At 42.0% G+C, this 15513-nt stretch overlaps 1 pseudogene; it reads right to left on the bottom strand.

Annotated features, from left to right (window-relative positions):
- Positions 1-3131: 3131 nt before the first annotated feature.
- Positions 3132-3959, bottom strand: LOC739525 (inhibitor of growth protein 2-like; annotated as a pseudogene).
- Between the last annotated feature and the right edge of the window lie 11554 nt (positions 3960-15513).

Raw genomic sequence — 15513 nt, forward strand, 5'->3', positions numbered from 1 at the left:
GCTACAGAACTTTGCTATTCAAACTGTGGCCATGATCAGTCACATGGGCATTAACTGGAAACTTGTGTAGAAATGCAGATTCTGGCCAGACGTGGTGGCTCATGCCTGTAATCCCAGCACTTTGGGAGGCTGAGGTGAGAGTATTGCTTAGTGCCAAGAGTTTCAGATCACCCTGGCAGCATGGTGAGACCCCCATCTCTACAAAAAAAATAAAATAAAAATAAAAATAAAATAAAAAATTGGGCCAAGTGCAGTGGTTCATGCCTATAATCGCAGAACTTTGGGAGGCCGAGGCAGGCAGATCAGTTGAAGTCAGGAGTTTGAGACCAGCCTGGTCAACATGATGAAACCCCGTCTTTACTAAAAATACAAAAATGAGCTGAGCATGGTGGCGCATGCCTGTAATCTCAGCTACTCAGGACGCTGAGGCACAAGAATTGCTTGAACCTGGGAGGTGGAGGTTGCAGTGAGCGGAGATCATACCACTGCACTCCAGTCTGGGTGACAGAGTGAGACTCTGTCTCAAAAAAAAAAAAAAAGTTAGCTGGTACTGGTGACATGCATCTATAGTCCCAGCTACTCAGGAGGCTGAGGAGGAAGGATCACTTGAGACCAGGGGTTTGAGGCTATGATTGTGCCCCTGCACTCCAGTCTGGGCAACAGTGTGAGACCCTGTCTCTAAAAGAAGAATAAACAAATAAAAAAGAAATGCAGATCCCCAGGCTTTGTTGGACCTGCAACTCAATTCAGAGTTCTCCCTCTGCCCAAGCCTGCTCCTGCCCCTTCCCATTAACAGGCATTGATAAACACCCTATGTCCCAAAAGTCCCAAAGTAAAGCAAGCACAGGAAATTTCCACAATACAAAAGGAAGTTGGCCATGCAGCTTGGCGTTTGGCAATATATTAGGCCATGAATATTTATTGAATGAAGGTATAGACAGACCAATCACTGTCTCTTGCAAATCTCACAGCAATCTTTCATATCCAAATTTGTATCTCTTCTAGAGCCATGTTTCTCAACATAAAAAGTTCACTTTTTTTTTTTTTTTTTTTAGATGGAGCTTCGCTCTTGTTGCCCAGGCTGGAGTGCAATGGCATGATCTCAGCCCACTGCAACCTCCACCTGCATGGTCAAGTGATCCTCCTGCTTCGGCCTCCTGAGTAGCCGGGATTATAGGCATGTGCCACCATACCCGGCTAATTTTGTATTTTTAGTAGAGATGGGGTTTCTCCATGTTGCATCCCCCCACCTCGGCCTCCCAAAGTGCTATGATTATAAGCGTGAGCCACTGTGCCTGGCCCACTCTTCTTATCAACATGAAAATCTGACTCACTCCTACTCTCAGAGATAGCACATAGTCGGTGACTTTCTCTACTTGAAAATCTCTGACTTATTGAAGATAGAGTCAGTTCTCTGTGTATCCCATGAGACCAAGAAGATTTAGTCTAACATGACTCTATAATTTTTATTGGGAATGTAATAGGCTTTTTTGGTTTTGATTTTAAATAAAGAAATCTTTATTTTCGGTGAGTTACATTCAACCTTCTGTCTCTTACTTGTTAATCTTTTATAGACAAGATGCGCAAGCTGCACAATTGGGTCACTCGGAGCCTTACAATGAGAAGGTCCCTGAATTTGGTTTAATGCCTTGCTATTGCTGTCTTGAAATTCTTAAGTTTCTTAGCCCAAGCCCCATATTTTCATTTTGCACTAAGCTCCACAACGTATATACGTATATAGCCAGTCCTGTCCACAGGTCTGGGTTTTTGTTTTGTTTTGTTTTTTTGAGATGGAGTCTCACTGTCGCCCAGGCTGGAGTGCAGAAGCGCGATCTGGGCTCACTGCAAGCTCCGCCTCCTGGGTTCACGCCATTCTCCTGCCTCAGTCTCCCTACAGGCACCTGCCACCACGCCTGGCTAATTTTTTTGTATTTTTAGTAGAGATGGGGTTTCACCGTGTTAGCCAGCATGAGTCTCGATCTCCTGACCTCGTGATCTGCCCGCCTCAGCCTCCCAAAGTGCTGGGATTACAGGCATGAGCCACCGTGCCCGGCCAGGTCTGGTTCTTAATGAGGGGTGCTAATCAGAATCATCTAATTCCTTTCCCAAATACACATGGCAACCATAACTAAAATTCATCATTGCAGTTTGCATTACTTTGTCTCTACTGTCACATACATTTTCTGTGATTCCTAGGCTTTCGTCTCTGGTCACATCCTATCTCTCCCATGGCTTTCTTTCCTGGCACAAAGGATGGAAGCTGAGCCCACAGCAGTGAGTGGAATGTAGCATAAGTACCAAGGGGATCCTGGCACAACCAGCCAGCTACCACTTATTGGGCACCCACATATTAACATGCTAGTGCCACACAGTCCCTTCTCATGAAAGGCTCACAGTCTCAGCAGAATGTGAAACATACTTACCACCAAATCAAAGTGAGCCAGTAGGGAAGCCTTCCTAGAGTGATGGGTCTCAAACAGAACTTCAGAAGAGGAAAAACATGTGGCTCCACAGAGTGAGAGCATTCTGAGTAAAGGACTGACAGGTGCTACATCCCAGAGCACAGTGGAGAAGGAGTGTTTGAGGAGCAGAGGAGTGTTTTTGCCAAGCCAGAGCAGTAAGCTTATTGCGAGCTATGTTGGAAAGACCCTCCCATAGCTCATGTGCTGGATAACTGGGTCTCATAAATTAGATGAAAATTAAGAACCATTGTGAACCTCAAAAAAAGGAACAACAGCATCAAAATGCTATTTGGGAAGGATAATTCACTGGGAATAGCCATTTTCCAAATGGTACCCTAGAAGAAGAACTCACCATTCTCTTTCTCTTTCTTCAAATAGTTCTTGAAATTCATCTTCTTGTGACACTCCCTCACTTAATGAACATGGAATGAATCATGCTTACAATGATACTGATGTGGTGCAGGTAGGCTCCTCAGTGGGCACTGAGCTAAGTATTTGAAAAGGCTTGGTGACTGTGATGAGAGTTCTGCCAGTAGGGCTGCCTCAGTGTAGCGTCAGGCTTTGTCACATGGCTTAGTCCATTCTTTTTTTTTTTTTTCAAATTACAACTTTTAATACATCATTAATACTAATGATTAAAAATTATTGCATAGTCTTATGCATTAAAACATTTTCTGAAAGTAAACAAATTATATAAAAGACAAATAACCCTTTAAAATGTGGATGGCCTTTACTACCTCGATCTTCTATCCTTTTTTGTCTTTTCAGTACTTTTGTCGATGGTTTTCTCATTATCTTCCCTGCACTTTGGGCAATACCATGTCCCCTTTGGTTTATAGGTAAGTGAAACACATGAAAAGTGAAACCATTCGATTGGACACTGTTCATTGTCATCCTATCATCTCCCCATAAGACACTTGGTTGCATAAGCAGTATGTAGGTTCATTAGGATCTATTGCAAACTCAACAGGTGAAGCTTCCCTTTCCTGCTTGGCTTTGGAGCGTTTATTTTTCTTTGCTGACTTGGATTTCTTTTCTTTAGGTGGCTGATCATCACAGTCTTCAATCCCATTTGCCATGTGACATAAATCACGGCTTTCACTGGTCTGCTGTCTGCGGAGTCTTCTTGAAGATCTTTCTGGTTGGCTGGAATCCATCTTTGCTTTATCTGAGGCTCGTTCACTTTCAGCAGGATCTTGGAAACACTGTGAATGTAACTCCATTCGTCTTGCCCGATTTTCCACCATTCGAGCAACAATCTGTATTTTTTCATCTCCCAATTTTTGACTATTAATTAGTGCTCTCTGGAGAAGCTGCTGTAGACGTTTCTTCTGGTTTAAATCATCTTCTTTCATATATTTTTCACAGACATCATCAATTTCCTTTAACGTTTGCGGAGCCAGGATCCGCGACCGTCCAAGCTACTGATCGCCGTCCTGATCCATTGGTTGGGAAAGAGATTGGAAACATCACCACAAAACATGCTGCAAACCCCGACTCGGACTCCGCTGGGGCCGAACCAATGCCCCCGCACAGCCCCGACTCCCTCCCCAGCAGCCGGCTCGCCGCCGCCCCTCTCGCGACCAGCCATTTTCCAGGCCTGTGTTAGTCCATTCTTGCATTACGATAAAGAAATGCCCGAGGCTGGGTAAAGAAAAGAGGTTTGATTGGCTCATAGTTCTGCAGGCTGTACAGGAAGTATAGCAGCATCTGCTTCTGGGTGGGCCTCAGGAGGCTTCCAATCATGGCAGAAGACAAAGGGAAAGCAGGCACATCACATGGCGAAAGAGGAGCAAGAGAGAGGGACAGTGAGGGGGAGGTGCCACACAAGCAACCAGGTCTCATGAGAACTCACTATTAGGAAGACAGCACAAAGCCATGATGGATCCACCCCCATGACCCAAACACCTCCCACCAGGCCCCACCTCTGCCTCCAACACTGGGGATTAAATTTCAAAACGAGATTTGGGCAGGGACAAATATCCAAACTATATCACCACATGAGAATCAAACCATCTGTTTCCCTGAACAACACAGAGCACAGAAGCCACCTACCTACCTTCTCAGGAGAGGATGACAGAATCAAAGCCAAGGTTTATAAAAATCAAAACCCCTACCAGAAAGGGGTTTTGTCCCTGAGACTAACCACTGCCTCTGACACAGATCTGCCCCAAAGCTGGGACAAGGGATACATACATCACTGTGTTAGTCTGTTTTCACATTGCTATAGATACAACCTGAGAGTGGGTAATTTATAAAGAAAATAATTTAATTGACTCACAGTTCCACATGGCTGGGGAGGCCTCAGGAAACTTATAATCATGGTGGAAGGCGAAGGGGAAGCAAAGGCACATGTTACATGGCGGCAGAAGCGAGCGCGCTAGAGGGAGGTGGGGAAGTGCCTCACTTTAAAACCATCAGCTGTCATGAGAACTCACTCACTATCACAAGAACAGCAGAGGAGAAATCTTCCCCCGTGATCCAATCATCTCCCACCAGGCCCCTCCTCCGACATGTGGGGATTACAATTCGAGATGAGATTTGGGTGGGGACACAGAGCCAAACCATATCAATCCCACACTGGTAACTGCAATCTTTTCCTTCATTCCTTGGAAGTCTGCAGGATATGTAAGGTGAAAGGGAAGAGTGAGTTAATCTGTTACAAAGTAAAGCCTGTCATAAGGTGGAATATGAGAGCTGATTTAAAACTTACATGTACTCTGTATTTATCCTAAGGGTCCAAAGAAGCAGATAAAAATAAATCAAGGTCTAGGTCTACGTGGTATGGAACCACCAGATCCAAACACAGCCTGCACTATTATTGGGGTGCTTATTATAATGCATGAATGGAAATCAGTCTTGGCCAAGTAGAGCTAAAGCCAGAGAGCACAGGACTTACATTGCAATTTGTCAAAGAATTTTGAAAAAATCAAAAGACAGTTGACACAGATGGCCATTACATCTTGCTATATGGATAAACTAAAAAACCAAAAGATATGTATGCACACAGAAGGTATCCTGAAGACACTAAGAATATAAACATCCCATTAACCAAGTTGGGATGAAGCTTTCTTTCTTGAAAGATTATGTGTACTCTTCATTTTGTTATCATTGTGTGTGTGTGTGTGTATTGTTGTTGTTGTTGCTGCTGTTGTTTTGTGAGAAACAATTCTGTAAGATTCTACATTAACTACAACAAGGACGTTTTGTGTTCTGCTTTTGTAATATAGCTTTTATGTTGAAGATTACTTATAGTTATATTTGTGGAAAATGTCTTGCTTATTCTAGGTCATAGAATGCTGAGTTCAGACTTTGGCTTAGAATGTAGAAAACTGCAAGAGAATGTATGTCACTTCTACACTAACAACAAAAGCCAGATTACATACACATATAGTTTGGTGGCCTGTGTTCCTCTTAGTAGTCATGCTCCAAAGAGGGTGACTACAGGGTACATTGAGGGTGGCCAGGTCTTGGGAACAGGAGCTCTCAGCCTTGACAAAGACTCCCTGCCCCAGGATGGCACAGCAGCAGCAAGGCTACTGGCCCCGAAAGCACTGCCTATGGAGCTGAGAGCACCACAACTAACTTGGAAGTAAGCAGTGTGGACAGGCAATTGATAACTGAAGAGTTTCCCGAGGGCTTTAGTGGTGCTCATGACCCTGGAACCTCAGCACAAGCATGAGTGTGTGTGACAAGGTGAGGGGTTCCCTGCTAATGACTGAGATAAAACTTCCAGCTATTCCAGTAGGATGGGGACTGTCAGATTCAAGTTGAATTTTTAACGCTGTGACATTATTACATTCAAGACATGTGGAATAAGATTCAAACCCATACCCTTGTTCTAAATGGTATATCATTCATGCAATAATTTGCATTCTGTGGTAGACAGCTTCTAAAATGTCTCCCAATTCGCACTCTTATATAATGTTCTCTTGAGTGTATGTTGAAACTAGTGAGTGAGTCATTTCTAACAGAGTACAGTAAAAGTAACGGAATGTCACTTCTGAGATCAGGTTAGGAGACTGGAACTTCTTTCTTTCTCACCCTCCCTCCAGCCCTCTCACTCACCTGCTCTGATGAAGTCAGCTACCTTGCTGTAAACTGCACTAGGGAGAGGCACTTATCGTAAGGAACTCAGGGCAGCCCTTGGTCAACAGCTCATAAGAAACTGAGACCTTTAGTCCAACAACCCAAAGGAACTGAACCTTGCTAACAACCCCAAGTGAGCTTGGAAGCAGATCATTTCCCAGTTAATCCCTGAGATGGGTGCATCCTAGCCAACACCTTGATTGTATCCTGTGAGAGACCTAGAACCAGAGTACCCAGGTAAGCCATGCCCAGGCTCCTAATGCGCAGAAAGAGTGAGATAATACATGTAGTTTTTCTGCCACTTAGCTTTGGGGTAACTTATTATGCAGCGATGGGTAACTAAAACAAATTTCAAGAAGGCAGAAAATGAACAGAAGGTGTTACTATACATCTACCTAAACATGCTGTCTATATCTAAAGTCTAGCCAGTGGTTCTTGAGCGGGGTGCACATCAGAATAACCCAAGGCTAAGGGGAATGTTAGAAGGGAGAATATATGGAAAAGGTAAAGCAGGGTCACACAAAAGAAGGAAGGCAGAGTCCATTTCAGGGAGTCCAGTGCCTGAGCCTCTTGTTCAGTCATTGGCAGAGAGGGCTGTCAGGACCACTATCCCAAAATTTGGTCTCCAAATCTTTTTTCTATAAAAGGGCTTTTGCTTGCCACATTTTTTATGTGGTCTCTGAGGATCCTTTGGTTTCCTCCTCCTATCTACCATTTGAATTTAGTTCCCAAATTGCATTAAAGACAAATAACAGTGCAGATGTTCACCACTGGAATGTCATCAGAATCTTATCCCCAGTCCTTAATCCTAAACAGGTTTAACAGTTGGATTTGGGGAAAATGGTTCCAATTGGGTGCTGAAGCCCACAGAACATTCCACAGTTTAATTCATTTGTTCTGCCCTGGCAGAGCTTATGATAGTTCACAGCAGTCCCAACAGAGTCAAGTGAGAGGATCCATTGCATGTGTGAAGGGTCTTCCCAACTCCTTCCACTTTAGACCCATCAGCTAGCCAAATGAGTGAAATTTCATTTTTAGTCATGTCACTTATTTCTCAAAATTCTTCAAGCTATTCCCAGAAAGGCTTGGCATGATTTAAGATTCCAAAAATCCCTGGAAAAGGTAAACATCAGTAAGGGAAAAAAAAGGATATATGATCTGATAGGGTTTTTTTTAGACTATGTTGACCTTTACAGAACAAGAGACTTTGGTCAAAGAAAAAACAGAAAAGAAACTGTATTCTTCTCAGCTGGCAGACAAAGAATTTACATAGTCTTGGGAAGCTCACTGGAACATGTTAGGAAGGCCTAAAATGGAGAGGCCAAAGACAAAACCTGCCAAACTCTAGATGTGATGTAGACACTGTTTATGATGTAAAAGAATACTGTATCTCATCAAACCTAAGACTTTTTGATGCCAGTGTTTTCTTGACTTTACACAAGTGTCAAAAGAAGCTTTTCATAGAACTAGATCGTAAACTGTTACCTGACACTACAATTGTAGGACATCAATTGTAAAATGCATCCTGCTTTCAGAGATGTTAAAGTGTGAGAAAATGTGCCTTCTAGAATAGATGAGAGTAGTTTTGGGCCTTGACAATAGAAGTGATTTCCTACTTGAGGAGCCTGGTTCCTGGCAAAAAAAAAAAACCTGAGTGATTTTTCAGGCCTGATCATAGGCAATTACAAACACTTTCTCTGACAGGCCTCATGGGTGAAAGCTGCTCTCTCCACATCAGACTTAGTGGCACTGCCAATGCACTGCAGTCTCTGGAAGTCATTACAGTCCCCTGGCCCACCATGACCTTACACGTAGCTGCATTCCTGGCTCAGCTGCCTCCATTTAGAGGTATCCTTATCGGGAAAACTCGAAGACGATTTGCTCCACCCTGACTCAGTGCTTTTGCACTCCTAGCCCTTCCCTCTGCCTCCTGCTAGGCCCTGGGCCCATAAAACTGCCCAAGCCTTTTGTTTGGAGCTCTCAGACAGTGAGGACAACTCCTCTCTCTGTGCTGGTCTACTTGACTTTCAACTAGTGGGCCATTCCTTGGGGGCTGCGAGAGGAATGGAATGGAGCAGGTGCTTTCTCTGGTTTAGACTCTTGTTTATACTATTGCAATAAGTGATGAAAAGCTTGACTGTCACTTTCATTTTGATTGTCCTTTAATCCAGTATTCCAACAACACCCGGCAGTTCAGCACTCTCTCTCCAGTTGAGCCGAGCTCCTGACACTACTCAAGACAAGAGAATGCAGTAAAGCAATCTGAGCACAAAGCATGGAACAGTCAGAGGTTCTTATGTTTATTACCCAGGATTTCTATGGTGTTCTTGTTTTCTGTGTACTCAAGCAAATGTTAAGCAACTGCCACTTATCAATCACTGAGTTGGATGTGCTAGATGTGATGACACTCAATAATCAAATGGGAAACAATTCACAGCATTGTAGATACATAGTATTTGGTTGACAAAATATTTGGTTGTTACCATGAGTGAGAAAGAAATTCAGGGAAGGGAGGGATCAATGTGAACTACAGTAATCAAGGAAAGCTTTGTGAAAGAAGGTCGACTCGAGTAAAGCATTGAACTAGTAAAATTTGGGTAGTACAAAAGATGTCTGGGCACTAGGGTAGAAGAGTCACATTCTCAAAGAATAGAGTGCTTTTTTCACACAGGATATTTGGCAGGTTAGATTTTCAAAATTAGATGTGCATGCCCCTATAACAATAAAATTGTTTCCTCTGCAGAGTGACATGGAATATGGAATGGGACATAATTATTTTCAGAATTTCAACCCTAATTGTTTTGACTACATTCATGTTTACTTTATAATGCCCAAATGCAAACCAATGGATTACAGAAATGACAGCTTAAAATTTTCCTCCACAATTGGTTAGCTAACCGTTATGTGGCAATTAACATGCAATTTGACCAGAATTGCCAGCCATTGGGCTAGAAAGAGGCATTCTCCAAAAAAAGGTATAGCCATTCTGATCTAAGTATCTGCACTTCGCATGTTTACCAGGAATAAGTTTTTGAAATAAAGGTTTAGCTTTGGAAGTCTGGCTTCCCTCCAGCTATTCAATTAAATTAGCTTATTTATTAAGCACTACTTTCAATTCTATTTTAGACATTTTAAAACTACATTAATATTTTCAATCCACAAACATTTTTTGAGCTTACAGTCTAAACTCAATCTAGACTCTAGAGTTGTAGTGTCAATGTGGTAGCCACTAGCCACATGTGGCTATTGAGCACTTGAAACATGGCTAGTGCAATAAGAAATTGAATTTTAATTTTATTTAATGTTTCTTAATCTAAATTTCAATTTAAAAATTGAGACTTGATTCAGCTGTTGGAAAACTTTCAAGTATGTTTGGACAACTTGGGTGTGTGAATCTATAACTACACATTTCATACACTCTAAATACAGATCAAGTATTTCCAATGATAACTTAGCGTCCAAATTGAGATGTAAGCGTAGGCAAAATACGTACTGGGTTTCAAAGATTTAGCACATAAATGTAAAATACCTCAATAATCATTACATTTGACTACATGTTGAAATGACAGTATTTGGGATATATCGACTACATATATGGCTCACATTATATTTTTACAGGACAGTTCTAGAGTAATGATTTGTCCAAGAAAAGCTTAGACAACACAAGGCCACTTTATTACAAGACATAGGAATTGGAGAAGCTCTACTGCACCTCAACTCATGATCATTTTCTGTTCCCCTTTTACCTTCTTCTTCCTCTCCTTCCTCTAACAATGATGTGTACTGAACTCTTAAGAGCTAGAAAGATTGCTGACCCAAGGTTTAAATGATTTACAGTAATTTCTCTCTCATTGATAGAGGATTTTAAGACAAAAGAACAGTATAATGACTTGGCAACTCAAATATAGGAGTATATTAGTAGCCCAATGGAAAAAAAGGTGTGAAAGAAACAGCTTTGCTTTTCCCCACGGACTGTCTTAGAAGTCATTTTCTAATAAGTCACTAAAACTACTTAATCACTTTTTTAAAGTTTTAAAATCCTGAGTTCTGGATTATTTATGAAAGATGAAATATGATTACTTTATTCCAAATTGCATTTATTTTATAAATATTAGATACTAGATTTTAAAAATCATCATGAATGGAGAAGAGCTTTCAGCCAAGCATTCTGTACCATCACAGAATGGATTTCAGTTATCATTATCTATATTTCCATGGTCACTCTCCTTCATGCTGCAGAAAGCAGAGAATGGGAAGGTGCCTTATTTAAGAACTCTTAGCAGCTTACACAGATTCCTTGATACGTGAAGATCAAGAAGTCTTGTCCTGACTCAATTTACTACAGAAATCCATTGACCATCCTGGAGAACAACCCATTTCATCAGTATCGGCAAAAACTGCTAGCTGATTCCCAGCTTTCTGAGCACACAGATAAGGCCACATTTCCCAGTCTCTCTTACAGTTACATGTGACTAAGTTTGTAACAGTGGAATCTGAGATGTATATGCCTATTTCTTTGCCTGACCCATAAAAATGTTCCACAAGTCCACTTTGTTTCTCTCTCCTCCCCAACTCTTTCCCTTTCTCTGGCTTGATGAAGAGAAGCATAAAGATCTTGGAAGCTGTACCAGACTGCAGAGCCACAGGATGGAAGGAACCTGGATTCTTAAGTAACTACTGGGAAGGACACCTACCTACCAGGAATACCCTTTTTGGACAGTCAGGTGAGCAAAAAACATACTTCTATTTTGTTAAGCCACTGAAGTTTTGGGGTTGTAACAGCAGCAAATGTCACCCTAAAGATATAATGAGCAATCCAAAGGACTGTAATTTAGCCTAAGGATAAACTATTTTCACAACTCTTGGTATCACCACTGAATAGCAAGACAGCACCTCATCCTTTGATCCCAGTGATATAGGAGTTTAAAAAAATTATTTAGGCAGACAGTGAGGGTAAGGAAGTCCTTGATCAGGTTTCCCTTTTAATAAAAAGCAGCCTTCAAATCATTTCTTTTCTAACAAAAAGCAGCCTGTAAAATTGAGCCGCAGACATAGAGAAGCAAGCTAGAAGCTTGCACGGGTGAAAGCTGGCAGCTGTGACAATAGGAAAAGGCTACCTAGGGGCTAGGCATGTTCAACATGGTGGCTCCAACTTCCCTTTTCTTTGTCAGCCATATGTACAGTAGGGAGCAGACAACATGGCACCAGCCAGGTAGAAAATCTGTTTGCATAATAAAAGATTAGATTGGGGTGGCCAGCTTCTTCGACTGTTATATAAACATCACACCTGGTTCAACCAATCTTTGGGCCCTATGTAAATCAGACACTGCCTCCTCAAGCCAGACTATAAAACCCTGTGCACTTCACCATGGGACCAGAAGACCCACTCTGGCATCCCTCTCTCTCTGCAGGAGAGAGAGTTATTCTCTTTTCTCTTTTGCCTATTAAACTTTCTGCTCCTAAATCCACTCCTTGTATGGCCGCATCTTCGATTTCCTTGGCATGAGACAATGAATCTCAGGCATTACCCCAGACAAACAACACCGCTTCACCACCTTTTCTCCACCCCCTTTTATGTGACTGGACAGACACGTAAACAGGTGAAGAAAGAAGGAAACTGCCAATGAGCATATGAAAAGGTGCCCAATATCACTAATCATCAGGGAAATATAAATTAAAACCACAGTAAATGGCTAGAATTAAAAACAACAGTAACACATACTGATGGTGAGGATGTGGAGCAAACAGAACATTCTTATAATGCTGGTGGCTATAGTAAATGGTACAACCATTCTGGAAAACTCTTTGGCTGTTTCTAATAAAAAGTTATACCCTATGTTCCAGCAATTCCACTTCTGAGTATATGCCCAGAAAAATGAGTCCTTGTGTTGACTAAAAGACTTGTAGTAAAATATTTGTAGGAGCTTTGTTCAAAATCTGAAAACAATCCAAATGCCTGTCAATAGGAGACTACAAAAATAATTTGTAGTTATTCATATGATACAATAAAAAGAAACTATTACACAAAACAACATGGATGAATCTCACGGCTATTATGTTGAACAAAAGAAGCCATATACAAAAGAGAGATACTCTATGATTCCATTTATATGACGTTCAAGAACAGGCAAACCCAATTTATAGTGATAAAAATCAGAATAGTGCTCTGGGCCAGGGAGTTGACTGTAAAGGGGCAAGAGGAAACTGTCTAGGGTGATAGAAATGTTTCACATCTTGATTTAGATGATGGTTACAAGGAGCACACATAGGTAAACATTTAAGCTGTAAACTTAAGATTTGTGCATTTTATTGTAGGTAAGTTTTATTTCAAATTAAAAAAATTAACTTCCCCAAGATCACACAATTAGTAATAGGATTCAAACTTTTGTTAATCTGAGTCATTTCACCAGAGTAGGGTTCATTTTCCTAGTGAATTACATACACAGATGAGAAAACTACAGGTTTGTTACTATTTAAATAAGTGATTGGCATTACTCTCAGTACATATTTTATAGTATTCACACTACAATAAACTGAACTTATTTTGGCACGTATACATTCTAAATTCTACTCCAAATGATAGTGTTTTCTTTGTGGCATCATAGCAGCAGTAATTCTGTTTATAAAACTGAAGTAAATTATTGGAACCAAACTTTCCACCTATCCAGATGACTGCTAGCCCAATAAAATACCTCAGCTGAAGAACAAACATGTTAAGATAAAATTGCCAGAACTTGTATTGCAACATTTAACTGGCATGAACACACTGGGAAGTATGCTTAGCTGATTGGCATCAGTGGATTATCATGAATAAATCTCCAGTAATGGAACAATCTAAGATTAATGAAACAATTGCTAGAGGAGGTATATAATAAGATGCCAAGATGGTCAATTAACAGGCATCACTCTTGCTGTATGATATCCCAAGGGCAAACTGTATCACAACAGAGATTCAACCACTAGAGTTGGCAAAGTGATCACTGACTTCTTAAGAATCAACTCTCTAAAATCGACAAAGCAGTTAATGCAATACCAGAATAAGACCTGAGCATTAAAATCCAAGTGCACCAGCATTCAGCTATGATACTGAGCCTTCTTACACAGGGCTGCCTCTTAAAAATACTTTATGTAACTGTATGGACTGTGTGACTTCATCAGATGGAGATGTGGGGGAAAAAATCTAGTTATTATCTTCCTTTTACACATAAGCAAATCAAAGCCTAAAGCAGGTCATTGATAACGCTAGGTACTACACAAGTCGGCAAATACAGCCAATGTTAAGGCTACTCCAACTAGTATCAGGCTTACTTTGTTATACAGAAGCAGCTTCTCCTGCTATCCATAATTTTTAAAACTATTTTAAAGTGCTTTGATTTCTGTTGAGAATTCTTCAATCTCCCACACGGTAAGCCTCATTCCAAAACTAAAACCAAGTTAAAATATCCAAGATGGTGGGATAATAAGTTCCTATGTTCAGAAGGAGAGGGAAAAGATCTTTGATTCTGAAAAAGAATCCCACAGAAATATGAGACTCTAAATCCAGAAAACTCTGATGGAGACAAAAAAAACTTTCAAGAAATCTCCCACAGAAAAGTATCTTCCAGATGACCTACTTTGATGATTTGATAAACATCCTAAAAATTACAGCAAAACAATGAATCACTTAGGTAAAGATCAAAGAACTGGGACAAATCTCATTTGCTCAGTGTCCAGCATCAGTGTCCCCACACGCCAACCCCTGGTCCCCTGTCCCCTCCTGGTATGGAATCACTCATGGCACCATCTGTCTCTAGAGCAGGGGTCAATGTGCAGTTCTTGGCTCCCTTGGGTGGGTCTGTTAATGGATTTCAAGGAGGTTAAAGGTTAAAGCCCCTGCAATTTTATGTAAAACTTGGTTCTATAATTTATGTGATCCAAAGAGATCAGAATTGCTATTCTAAAGTGAGAGCCCGAGGAAAACCCGCGGGTCCAGCCTAGCTGCGCCGCGCCCCACAGTGCCACTCACCTGGGTGTGGCCAGCCCGGGCTCCCGGGGCAGGAACCGCGGTGACTCTCGGCTCAGTCCCCCGATCCTACCGGGCCAACCTCTCGCTCCGCCCCTGGGAAGCCTCCCGCCGCTGGCTGGGAGAGCGTCAGGACCACCGGGTCAGGGCCGCCCGTGGAAGCCCGCCTCCGCGAGCTCGGGACACGCGGGCGGAAGCAGCTTCGCCGCGGCTCCCCGCACAGAGCCACCCACCAGCCCGCCCCGCGAGGCGTTCTCCCGGCCAGGGCCCCGGGACATCGGCGACTCCTTTCTGGACTGTTTCACGCTGGAGGTACTAGGATCGCGCTTCGGTGTGGACCGGGGAATCTAAATCCAACAGTGAGCATAAGCACATACTGGCAAGTCGAAGTTTTTAGAAAATGCTTTAGAAAACAAAATACCACCCTATTTCCAATACGCTAAAAAAAAATCGATGAAGGCCACACCAAACAAAATGAAAAAATGACTGCTCCCAAGTTAGGGCACTAATGAGAGAGAACTACGCAAACCAGCACAAGTGTGAAGCTATGGGGAAGGTGCGAGGGGAAAACTGACCACTGCTGTCGTCCTATATAATAAAAATGTTATCAAGGCCAGGCACCGTGGCATGTACCTGTAATCCAGCACTTTGGGAGGCCAGGAGTTCGAGATCAGCCTGGCCAACACAGCAGGACCCTGTCTCTAGTAAATAAATAGGGGAAAATGTTGTAAGTGCAAACAATGAAATCAGAAAAGACATATCTACTCCACCCCCAAGATCCCAGGGACTGGTGGAACAGGTAGGTTATCCATCCTGTGTGATATCAGGTACCCCCTGATGTTCCTTCCCCACTACATCACCATTATTCCCCAACTCTCACATATGTAGCTGGTGTTTGCGATTCCACATTTTGAGCTTCCTTTTAGCTAAGGCCACAGTCTTTCACTCCTATTAAAATGC

The sequence above is a fragment of the Pan troglodytes genome, chromosome 4, assembly GCF_028858775.2.
Source record: "Pan troglodytes isolate AG18354 chromosome 4, NHGRI_mPanTro3-v2.0_pri, whole genome shotgun sequence".
Lineage (NCBI taxonomy): Eukaryota > Metazoa > Chordata > Mammalia > Primates > Hominidae > Pan > Pan troglodytes.